General features: G+C 43.6%; 1 long non-coding RNA gene across 1 annotated transcript in view; it reads left to right on the top strand.

Moving 5' to 3' along the window:
- The window catches only part of LOC148139760 (uncharacterized), a 31496-nt gene extending 21699 nt beyond the window's left edge, over window positions 1-9797 (top strand). The window contains exons 2-3 of the long non-coding RNA XR_015753432.1: window positions 6526-6679; window positions 7575-9797. This is a non-coding gene — a long non-coding RNA (uncharacterized LOC148139760). The remainder of the gene's footprint in view (window positions 1-6525; window positions 6680-7574) is intronic.
- Window positions 9798-13027: the final 3230 nt, after the last annotated feature.

Genomic DNA, 13027 nt, shown 5'->3' with positions numbered 1-13027 from the left:
GCTGTTACTCTCTTTATGAATACATACAATGTTAACTATAGTCTCAATATGTCTGCCACCTTCAAACACCTGACCTTTCTGTGATTTTTTTTCCCCAAAATATCAGTGGAATCTATGAAAAGTAATTAAAAGCTGCTCTGGCCCAAAGGCACTTCTATCAAAGCAGAAAGTAAAATGAATAGATCAAATTTGCACCGTGTTTTGAGCTTTGGGTGCTCCCTCTTTGACCACAACGATCATTCTCATGTGTTCTGCTTTGCCAACCTGGTCAGTTCCCTTGTTTCAGCACCACAATCACAGATTTCAATGTTCGGAATTTGGAGCTGGCCAAATTGGCAGTGTCCACAGCACTTCCAGCTCCTTGAAGGAGTCCGTGAAATAATGAGTGACTCTAAGATATTTGGTTGCAACTTGCAAAATCTTGATGCTGATCCTGGGGACTACATTCCCTTCACCAGCACTAATGTAATGCGTCCTGACAAGGATAAATGCCTCCCATTACAATCCAAACAAACCCACCAATTCATTAAAGAGAAACTATTTGCAGGAGAAGAGCATTTGAATTTGATAGTGTCTGAGATAACAAGGCTGCAGGTAATTGGAGTAACATGTGTCGAACTTGACTTTCCAAATGACAGTCTCAAGGTCTCTGGTTTAAGGCGCACTCTATACAGTCATATCCCTGAGCCATACACTCAGTGCCACCTTATGTCCCAGGAAATGAATAAGCGTGTGATGGCTGAAATGAATGGCAGATCAATGAAGGTGAAAGCCCATTAACCACCCACTACTCACCTACCTACAATAAAAATACAGGCTAACACTGTTTAACTCTTGGACTGAGAGTAAAGTAGCCATACCTCAACTTAGACAGTATTTTGCAATTAAGCATTTGCTATATTCCTCCCCACTAGAGACTACCATTTTCCTTCTTCACTCCTGTCACTGCTTACTTTCTTTGGCTGTTTCCATGAATGCCAATTGCTAGTGATTATTCATGAGCTGCAATCTCAGCCCACAGATTCATAGAATCATCGAGTCATGCAGCACAAAAACAGACCCTGCAGTCTAACCAGTCCATGCCAACCATAATCCCGAAGTAACCTAGTCCCGCCACCCATATCCTCCAAAATGTACTTATTCATGTGCTTAGCTAAATATTCTAACTGTACTGGCATCCACAATTTCCTCTGGATGTTCATTCCACACACAAACCACCCTCTTCTTAAGTCTTTCTCCTCTCACCTTAAAAATATGCCCCTATCTTGAAAGTTGTCTATATCAACCTGTTTTACACGCCTCAGGAGTAGGTGAGCATGAAAGCCAGGACTTCTGGTTCAGAGGCAGGGACACTACCAGTGTACTACTGCTGCCTTTATGCTTTGCAAGTGAATTATATTATGTAATTCAGTTCACTGTCTTGCTTTCCATGTATTCATTGTTATTAAGGGTCACTAACTTGACGTGTTAGTTCTGTTCCCCACAACCACTCTGAACTCCCGCCACCTCATATCTGACCTGCTGGGTATTTCCAGTATTTTCTTTTCTTACTTTTGTCTATTCAATAGTTAAAATGGCCCCAAATCCTCAACACGATCATTACTTTTTTTATCTTTTAATGAATACTATTTTTAGGAATCTGCCCTTTTGGAGCAGGAAGAAACCAAAGATATGAAGGAAGAGAAACCTCATGCTTCTTTCAAACAGGACTTCCTGAGTTTGAACAGAGATTTATTATCCTCAGAATTCAAATCATTAGACATTTGTTCTTTGATCTGTAGCTTTTTCAAAGGACCAGCTTGCAAACTCACTTTGTGCAGAATTAGAAACAGGAAGAGACCAATAATCCCTCAAGCTTGTTTCTTCATTCAAATAAATCATGGACAATTTATACCTGGACTCTATTTGATATCTCAACAAAAAGGTTTATTGCATATCTATAGATACAATTACTTCACAAACATCTGTCAACCTTAGTCAATCTTGAAATTGGCAGTGGACCTACAGTTTTAGAGGAGAGAATTCTGGAATTCCAAATATGGAACAAAACCTTTTTGTTGAGATCTCAAATAGAGTCCTGATAAAAATGTATGTGAAGATATATTTGTTTTTTCCAGTCCTGAATAATCTGGCTTTAATTTTAAGAATTTGACCCCTCGTTCTGCTCCACCAGTGAAATTGTTTCTCTTTATCTGTAGTAATATTCTTGTGTTATCTGAATGTTAGACAACTGAGATTTGTGGATTCTGTTTACTTGAATACTTCTAGTAGATTTATTTACAGCTTTAGAGTGTAATCTCCCTACACAGCCTATGTCCAAAGTGCTACAGGTTCTGGGCCATTTGTATGTTAAGCTCCAAAATGGACAGCACTCTAAATCCAATAACATAACATTATTTATACATTTTATTCCATTAATCATCTTAAGTACCTTACATAGATCAACCTTAATCTTTCATATACAAGAAAATACAAGCCAATATGGTAGAAGGGGCCCCTCATTGAGTACATCAACCCTCGGTTCAAAGAAGGAAGTCTTGAATTTATGTAGCATCTTTCACAACCCTGGGATAGCTCAAAGCATTTTACAGACAATGAAGTATTTTTTACAATGTTGTGAGGTAAACAGAAGACTGATTGATGGATCCTGCTCCTTACTGATATGCAATAGCTCATGACACATGCAGTTGAGGAGATCACGGGCACACTTCCAATAGCCCTACAGATAATAGCTATGTTCAGATGTGAACAGCCCGCCCTGGGTACGATACCAGAGAGGCTGCAATTACTTGTGGTCCTATAATATCCTGCTCTCAAGAGATAAGGAAAAGGCAGGAAACTTGCCACCAGGATTCTTGAACACCAACTGGCCCGAAAAGACATGACCCACTATCACTAGTTTCTATACATACAGACAAAGAAGGACACCACTTTGACTGGGACAACACACACATCCTAGGACAGGTGAAACAAAGACATGCAGGAGAATTCTTAGTGGTATGCCATTCTAACCAGAACTCCATCAATAAACACTTTGATTTAGATCCTATCTATCTTCTCTTGAAAAAAAATCTAGAAATGACATCACCCGCCTCAAGAGACCAAGACCTATAAATAGAGAGGCGGGGTATACTACCAGCGATTCATCGGAGAGTCTCACTGATGATGTTACCCAGTATGGTGCTGAAACGTCTGAAAGCAAACCTTCCAGCTCAGCGATCTAACTTACAAATCTGAGCTACAAATCTTCTCGAAAACCGCTAAGCTAAGAAATGAAGCTAAGAAATCAAAAGTGAAATGAAATGCAGAGCATATGTGAAGGGAGTGTGATGGCAGTGTCTCCACCTATAAACAAGGAGGCTTTGGTATAAGTCCCACCTGCTCCTGTGGTATATTATAATCTCTGAGCAGGCTTATCAGAAAGTATCTGGAATACAAATGAGTGACAATTCAACATTATTGTCCTTTAGTCAACCAGAAACCACCGCTCCCTCACCACCAGACGCCTGGAGGAAGAACGCCTCATCTTCCGCCTCGGAACACTTCAACCCCAGGGCATCAATGTGGATTTCAACAGTTTCCTCATTTCCCCTTCCCCCACCTCATCCTAGCTTCTAACCTCCAGCAACTTGATCCCCTGACCTGTCCGGACTTGTCCGACCTGCCCAGCTCCTTTTCCACCTATCCACTCCACCCTCTCCTCCCTGACCTATCACCTTCATCTCCTTCCCCACTGACCTATTGTACTCTATGCCACTCTCTCCCCACCCCCACCCTCCTCTAGCTTATCTCTCCACGCTTCAGGCTATCTGCCTTTATTCCTGATGAAGGGCTTTTGCCCGAAACGTCGATTTTGCCTGTCCTCGGATGCTGCCTGAATTGCTGTGCTCTTCCAGCACCACTGATCCAGAATCTGGTTTCCAGCATCTGCAGTAATTGTTTTTACCTCAGAAAGCAGTATAGTTGTATCATAAACTGACTAAATTGTTAATAAATGCCGTTTGTTAAACATATCATAAACAGTCATTTGTTGTATTTACAATTAATTACACTAAAACTACCACATTAAAATATAATATTCTGGCAGAAGCAAGGGTCAGATTGCAAGCTTCAATCCATGTTTCAAACGTGTGCATTTCATGCAAATTAACTTCGTAAAGAACCACTTATTATGTACAGTCATTATTTGTTATCCAGCTGTCATGTTCCCACCACCGTTTTGACTGGTTTCCATTCTTGTGTTAGTGGTATATTCAGTGCAGCTCCCCTGACTCAGGTCTCGGAGCAATGCTACAGGTGGCAGGAGCCATCTGGTGCCAATTGCATTATGTATGTGAAGCTTTGACTGTCAATGCCAGCAGATGACAAAACTAGTCATCACAATTGAACCTCACTCTGTCCCTGCCCAACATCAATGTGAATGGAGATTGTTGTGAGGCTGGGTTTCTCTCCTCCGGGCTTCAGGGGCTGAGTTAATAGAAGAACGCCCTTAGTATTGAGATCAGTCCTTACAACAAAACCTGAGTGGGATGTCAAGCCTGCAACCTTCTGACCTGTAAAGGTTCGTATCAGGATGAAGAACTGTTTTCATCCATCAGGACAGTGGAGGAGTTGTTCCATTTTCAAGAAAGTTCCCATTCCACTCCTGAAGATAGACAGACAGCACCTCATGTTGAGCCTCAGTTGCTCTCCTGTGTGATCCCTAAGTACTGATGCGACATGACACATTGGGTAGTGTTCCTGCCTCAGAGGCAGAAGCTCTGGATTCTAGTCTCACTCCAGGACATGGTGGACAAGGAAGGTGTGTCCATGCTGTGACTGAACAGGTTGGATGTCAGCTTGGGAATCCTTACAACACACACCAATGCGAGTAGTGAGAGTGAGAGAATTTCCTGGTCAGCCATGTAACAGGAAGAAAATTGGTGCCTGGACCATCACTGGCCCAGTGCCAGACCACAACACACAGTGGACATTCCCCAGCAGCCTATTGTGACGATGCTTCTCCTTTAACAAGGTCATGTTGTCCTTGTTTTTTTTATCAGAGTGGTCATAAAGGCAGAGGTCCCAATATGTCTGGGTTTAATTACTCAAAGAAGCTTTTAAAAACACTTGTACAATGAAAAGGTGGTGGCCAGTTCTCCCAGTTCAGGGTTTGGTTTTAGCAGCTGTTTTGTTTGATGCTGCTGGCTGAGTTTTAGCTGGAGACCCAAAGAAGCAGATCCATACTGTTCCTCTCTCTCTCTCTGACATCTCTCCTGTAAGAACCTGTGCTTGATTTCACCTTTGATTTGCTAAGGGGGTGTTTAGGGGGATGTTGCAAGATTTGGAACAGCATCTTTAAGTTGTAAAAGCTGATTGGGTTTTCAGATATGTTATGTTATTCTATATTCTGTTCTCTTTTCTTCTCTTGTATGTAAATAAATTCTGTTTTGTTTTAAACCAAGTGGAATGGCCAGTTACATCCCTCCTGGAATATCCATATTACACCTGCTTAAAACAACTGGAAAAGATAGGGTAGGGCTACCTTCTTGAAATGTTTTGAGGGGATCTGGTTGCTCCATAACAGTATACGACTGAGGCAGGGGGCTGCAGGTTGACTCAGTTGGTTGAAGGGTCAGTCTGGGTCAGATTGGTGCCGAAACCATGGAGTTCAATGCCGTACAGCTGGAATTCTGCAACTGCCTCCTTTTCCTATCTGCAGTGGATATTGTGGGGAATGGGTCAGATCTCACTTTGGAAAGGGAAGCTAAGAACAGGATAGATGTTGCCACCACTTCTGTTTGCTGGGAAGAGAATCTCTGATTGTCTGAGTTACTGAGGTGATAATGAGGAATGTTGCACAGTCTGAGGCTTATGCCGACAATCATGTCCTTGGGTCATCTTTCATTGTGTAGTTGTATCATCCACACAGTACACTGGGTTGAGATAGCTCTCCTCTGTCTTCGAGGGAGGGGACATTCCTGATGAAGAGCTTATGCTCGCAACATCAACTGTACTGCTCCTCGGATGATGCCTGACCTGCTGTGCTTTTCCAGCACCGCACGTTTTGACTCTGAGCTGCAGTCCTCACTTTCTCCCTGTTCTGAAAAGCACCAAGTGGGAGCCAAGACAGGGAATGATTGGCTTCCAAACCCATCAGTTAGAAAAAGAAAATTATTCAGGATTCCACCTCGCTCAGAGGTACATTGTTCTACTACATGCCAGCTGTTACGTCACCTAGTTGTGAGATTGCCAAATCAGATTCAGATCTCTGACATAAAATGTCCATTGCCTACTGGGTGGCATTCTTGTCACTGAATAAACCAACAAAGTGAAAATAAGTGTGGAAGGAAGTTTCATAGAACAATATTGCACAGAGGGAGGCTATTTAGTTAAACATATCTGTGCTGGTTCTTTGAAAGAATTTACCAGATAATCCCTCCCTTCCTTACACTTTCCCTGTAGCCCTACAAGTTCATCCTTTCTGGTATTTATCCAGTTCCCTTTCAAGTGTAATTCTCAAATCTGCTTCTACTGCCCTTTCAGGTAGAGGGTCCTGATCGGAGTGACTCCCCATGTTCAACATTACTGCTTCACATGCTCCTATGTGGTTACTTTCCCGATTATCGTAAATCTCTGCTCTTTGGTTCCAGACACAGCTGCCAGTACAAAAACCAGCTCAGAGCCTGTGACTTCCCCAGTAAGTATTATTTACACACAGCCTTTACCAACTGAATGTTCTAAGAGCTCTGCATACATTTCCTGGCTCACGTCTGTTTCCAACAATTAACAGGAATGAGAAGCTAAGTTGCAATTTGATTGGATGTAAATAAGCACAGAGGAAGTAAAATTAGGGCTGGAAACAGGAACTTGTTGTATTTGTGAAGCAGGTCATGCCCAAAGAGTAACGGTGGATAATGTTTCCACTTTAAAGCCGACCCCTGGTCATTCAAAGCCAAGTTTGCTTTGGAAGCACAGATCCAGATGAGCCAATTATTTAAATTGAGCAGTTTTAAACTAACGAGTCAGATCAAACTACTGCTGATCAGCACCAAAAGCTAACAGACCCTCAGCTGAATTGAGAGCATTGAATTTCCAGTTTTGATAAAGATTACAAATTAACTTTGCTTTCTTCTCCTTTCTCACTCTGGATGCTGACAGGCCAATACTGGGCTGTTTCCCCATTATAACACCAGGGAATGTGTCTTATATAGAACAGTGGTAGCCTGTATTAATCAGAACAGTGATCCAGGGAATCAATCAAAGAAACCTGTAGTTTAGCATTTAACTGGGTTACTGAATGTCAAGTTGTAGTATCAGAGGCATAATGTAAAGACAGAATCTGCATTTATGAAGCAATTCTGGGTCTGTACTCGATGGAGTTTCGAAGGATGAGGGGGGGATCTGATTGAAACTTAGAGGATTTCTCAAAGTGCTTCATAACCATCAAGACTGTTCGATCATTTAGTCCATCGAGTCTGCTTCACCATTTGATCATGGCTAACATGGTTCTCAATCCTATCCTCCTGCCTTTTCCTCATTTCTCTTAACCCCATTATTAATCATGAACCTATCTATCTCTATCTTAAATATAGGAGGAGAAAGTGAGGGCTGCAGATGCTGGAGATCAGAGCTGAAAATGTGTTGCTGGAGGTCAGACAGCATCCAAGGAACAGGAAAATTGACGTTTCGGGCATAAGCCCTTCTTCAGGGCTTATCTTAAGCCCTATCTTAAATATACTCAATGACTTGGCCTCCACAGCGCTCTGTGGAAGTGAGTTAAAAGGATTTCCCACCCTCTGGCTGAAGAGATTCCTCCTCATCTCAGTTAGTCATGCCCCCTCTCTGAGGCTGTGCCCTCAGGTTCTAGTCTCTCCTACTGGTGGAAACACCTTCTCCATGTTCACTCTGTCCAGGCCTCTCAGTATCCTCTAAGTTTCAATCAGATCCCCCCTCTCATCTTTCAAAACTCCATCGAGTACAGACCCAGAGTTCTGAATTGTTCCTCGCATAACAAGCCCTTCATCCCCAGAGTCATTCTTGTGTAAACCTCCTCCTTATCCCCTCCAATGCCAGCACACTCTTCCTTAGATTTGGGACCCAAAATGGATCACAATATTCCAAACACGGTAATAACCAGGGCCTTATATAGTCTCAGCTCTTGAATTCCAGCCCTCCCAAAATGAATGCTAACATTGCATTTGCCTTCCTAACTGCTAACTGAATCTGCATGTTAACCTTAAAAGAATGCTGAACAATTCTCCTAAGTCCCTTTGTTCTTCAGATTTTCAAAGCCTTTCTGCATTTAGTTCATAGTCTATGCCTCTAATTTTTGTACCAAAGTGCATAAGATGTCACTTTCCCACAGTGTATTCCATCTGCCAGTTAATTGAATGTGAATGCAATGATTTATGAGGTGCTGGTCACATGACTGGCAGCAGGACTTAGAAGCAATTCCTCTGCTACATTAGCCAATCAATATGCAGTCTTCAGGGCTGCCATCCAATGGAGGCGGTGCCCATTTTTACCCCCCACACCACCACAACATGCCCAGTCAGAGAGCCAGCACTTCAGCATGTGCAGCACCTGCACTGGGAGTTGGCACCTCAGCAGTAGGAAGCCTTAGAGAGAGGTAACTATAGTTGGGGATAAGCTGGGACCAGCCAAGTGTGCCTGGCAATCAGAACAGGCTGCTCCCCAGGACAAACACATCATGACAAACATCGACTGCGCCTGGAAGGGCATCAAGTCAGTGAAAGACGCTCTTTGGTCTACCCAAAAATTGTTGGTCTTCCAGTGCAAGGAGTTGACCTCGAATGAGTGTTGCAGACTGGCACATTTCCAAGGTCCAGGACTACAGACTGAGAGATGCACTAAAGCTTGGGGCAGCTGCCGCAAAGTCACAGTGGAGAAAGACCACCGTCTGAGGTCTTCCTACCAAAATATAATGATGGTCTATTAGATTTTTGAGACACCCTTGTAGCCTTGTTGGGAATGTAAATATTTTCCTTTCACGATTAGAAAATGCCTTTTTGTTGCAACTGGATTGTCGGTGCAATGAGCAATATCAAAACTTCACTGTATCTTCTGCAACATCTATACGGACCTGTTTTGCAGTTGTTGTATTTACTTACAGACAATTTATGAATAATGTATATTTTTAAACTGAAAATTAAACCAGGGGTATGTTGTGTTTCATTAAATGTGCCCTTGTCAGGCCCTGATAATGGGGGGGTCTCTTCGTGAAATATGGAGCAACCATCAAGGTGTGGGGGGAACAGGGTGTGCAATCCCAGAATGCTGTTGGAAGTTGCCATATTGGCAGACTTAACCTGATGTGGGTAAAATGCCAGTATTGGTGGAAAGTGGCCCTTAACTTGGCCACTTAATAGGTTCTAATTGCCAGCCCCCTGCAGGGGGCTGTATTGCCTTGTTTTCTGTCACTGGGAGTAGAAAGATAATAGGCTTCCTTAATGATGGCTTCCTCAGCTATATTGCCAGTGCTCCCATCTCCTACCTTGTTGCCAGGGTGACAAGAACATCCAGTTCCACCTATGTGCAATTCTGGACTGGTCACTCAACCAGTTTGAAAGTATATTTGGCCAGGAATCAGTTTGCGAGCAATCCAGTCATTTTGTTGTGATAACCATTGATTGGCCTCATTGGGAGACTTCCCTATTTGCACCAAGATGACCAACAAAAAAAGGTAGGTTATACATCACTGAATCTTTACTGTCTTTATTGAATTGCTACTATTTCTTACCTCCTTGAATATTCAGGGCTTTCAGTTTTGGACTTGCACGATTCTCACCTCTGAGTCAGAAGATAAAAAGCATTCAACCCAAGTCAAAGGTCTTGAACACTGGCTGACCCCTCAGTGCAGTGCTGAGGGAACACTGCATCATTGGAGGTGTCATTTTTCAAATGAGTCATTAAACTGAGGACCCATGTTCAGTAGAAATATCTAAAAAAACCCACACCCCCCTCCACCCCTAAGAAAGGGACCACACAGTGACATCCAGTTTCTTAATGGCTCGTTTTTAACTCAATTTTTCAAGTGTGAGTGTGTTGCTGTTTCCTTACCTTGTTCTTACACACATGCAGTTTTATCTTGACAGCTTAGCAAAAGCAAGCTGCTCTTTTTTTTCCTCGGCTGAGAGAATCCCTTTACACATTTCTCTCCCACTTGTTCTTTTGGCACGGTCTGAACATTCCTTCAGATTTTACATTGCGCTGTCCTGATACAGTCCATACTCACTCTTCCAGTGTAAGGACTGTTTAATCAGATTGGCAACCAGATACGTTACAAGTTCAGTTCCTGAATGATTCTTTCTCTCTCCTTTACAGGCAATGCACAAATATTTGCTCCTTTCCTCGTTTCAGTCAATCTGTTTTCTCTAGCCCAGAGATGTGAAAGCAAATGCGTTTCTGTCTCCACTGAGAGAGGACACCCTATTATTTGCTCATGGCTCAGTTTTTCGCTGGAGGTCTAAGATTTGCTCTTGGTACCTAGAAGCTTTAAGTTGTTACACAAGCCCCTCATTTGGTCCACTCATTGTTCCAGCTGTGGTGTCTCCTCATCTCTCTCGTAGAGCTTTGTACAGCTCTCTGGAAGTCTCTTCCTAAACTCCTCCACATGTCTGTCCTTCCATCCCTCTTAACATCTGGTCAGCCCCCCCAACTGTTCTACTGAGTGTTGGGTGTCATGTTTCCCTTGTGATACAATATACACTGGTACCTTCAACACATTCACATCAGGATCAGACCATTTTGAGTTAAAATCCCATTACAATACTCGAGCATATAATCGAAACTGGAGCTTTGCTGCAGGCTTGAGGGAGTGCAGTACTGTCAGTGACACCAGCATACAGCATATAGCATGGAAACAGACCCTTCGGTCCAATCAGTCCATGCCAACCATAATTCCAAACTAAACTGCCTCCGTTTGGCCCATATCTCGCCAAACATCTCATATTCATGTACTTAGTAAATGTTGTAACTGTATCCACATCCACCACCTCCTCTGGAAGCTCATTCCACACACGAACCACTCTCTGTGTAAAACAATTGCCAGCGTGTCTTTTTTAAATCTTTTTCTTCTCACCTTAAAAATATGTCCCCTGGTCTTGAAATCCCCCACCCTAGGGAAAAGTCACTTGCCAATCACCTTATCTATACCCCTCATGGTGTTATAAACTTCTATAAGGCCACCCCTCAACCTCCTACACTCCAGTGAAAAAGGTCCCAGCCTCTCCTTGTGATTCAAACTCTCCATTTCTGGCAACATCCTGGTAAATCGTTTCCATATCCTCTCCAGCTTTAACAATATCCTTCCTATAAAAGGAAGACCAGACAGTCCACAGTATTCCAGAAGAGGTGGGCGGCACGGTGGCACAGTGGTTAGCACTGCTGCCTCACAGCGCCAGAGACCCGGGTTCACTTCCCGCCTCAGGCGACTCTCTGTGTGGAGTTTGCACATTCTCCCCGTGTCTGCGTGGGTTTCCTCCGGGTGCTCCGGTTTCCTCCCACATTCCAAAGATGTGCAGGTCAGGTGAATTGGCCATGCTAAATTGTCCGTAGTGTTAGGTGAAGGGGTAAATGTAGGAGTATGGGTCCGGGTGCTATACGCTTCGGCGGGTCGGTGTGGACTTGTTGGGCCGAAGGGCCTGTTTCCACACTGTTAGTAATCTAATCTAAAAGGTCACACCAACATCCTGCATGACCTCAATATGGCTCCCAACCCCTACACTCAAAGGTCTGAGCAGTGAAGACAAGTGTGCCAAATGTCTTCTTAACCACCCTGTCTATCTGTGATGCAAACCTCAAAGAGTTATGTACCTGAACCCCTAGAACTCCTACCTTGAAGAAGTTCTCCTCTCAGCTACCCTCACCCCAGCCCCACCCTCCTCCCATTTATCTCTCCACCCCATCGGCTCATTAGCCTCATTCCTGATGAAAGTCTCTTGCCTGAAACGTCGATCCTCCTGCTCCTCGGATACTGTCTGACCTGCTGCGCTTTTCCAGCACCACATTCTCGACTCTGATCTCCAGCATCTGCAGTCCTCACTTCCCCCTCTGTGTTCTACAACATTACCCAAGGTGCTAGTTTTAAGCATCAAGTAGAACTTGCCTGTTTGAGCAGGTACACTGCAGAGGGAAACAGAGAATTTTTCTGGTCTCCTGGTCAGCAGCAGCAAAATGCAGAAGATCCAATCACTTTTCCATTTCCAGGCTGTGAGCACTTGCTATGTACTGGAAAGTGATTGCAGCATTTGCCTCCAGAAGAACAGGAAGCTTGGGGAAAATTCCAATCCCATCACTGTCTCCCCACCCAGCACCACCCCTCACTGTGATGTGGTCAGCCAGTGCGTATAGCAAGTGTTCAGCACCTTTCCCACCCCAGACAGCTGGAGATCCCAGATTTATTTGCACGGGATTAAGAGACTGAGCAGGGATTGGGATCATCAGAAAGCAGACCACTCAATGGGATTTGCCACTTGGAGCATGAAGTGTCTCAGAGTCTGATTGACAAAAGCTTATCTGACTGATTGCAATGCAGCATTCCTGAGTAAATTGTCGTGGTTCAGTGTTCCTGAGACAGAGAAGTTGTTTAGCTGGGAGGAATAGATAGTTATCCAGTGGGCCTGAGATGGAGGAGGTCCTGTTGTATAATTGTTTGTTTTGATTATTAGCTGTTTATTAAGTGGCCTTCAGAAATGGAAATTCCGTTTGACAAATGTGGCATTTCTGCACATTATCTGTAGAACCATAAGAAATAGAAACAGGAATAGGCCATTCGGCCCCTCATCTCTGTTCCTCCATTCAATAGGATCATGGCTATTTGTCCAATAGTTCTCAGAAGAGGTAAATCCTGCTATTTCTCTATTTGTGTGCTCCATTTGACAGCATCGCGGCTCAGTGGTTAGCACTGCTGCCTCACAGCACCAGGGACCCAGGTTCAATTCCACCCTTAGGCAATTGTGTGTTTTTCTCCCGATGCTCTGGTTTCCTCCCACAGTCCAAAGATGTGCAGATAGATCGGCCACGC

Source organism: Chiloscyllium plagiosum, unplaced genomic scaffold, assembly GCF_037043375.1.
Source record: "Chiloscyllium plagiosum isolate Xiang-an unplaced genomic scaffold, Cpla_swu_hap1 HiC_scaffold_37, whole genome shotgun sequence".
NCBI lineage: Eukaryota > Metazoa > Chordata > Chondrichthyes > Orectolobiformes > Hemiscylliidae > Chiloscyllium > Chiloscyllium plagiosum.
The sequence above is the reverse complement of the archived record's forward strand: the minus strand, read 5'-3'. Positions and strand labels throughout refer to the sequence as shown.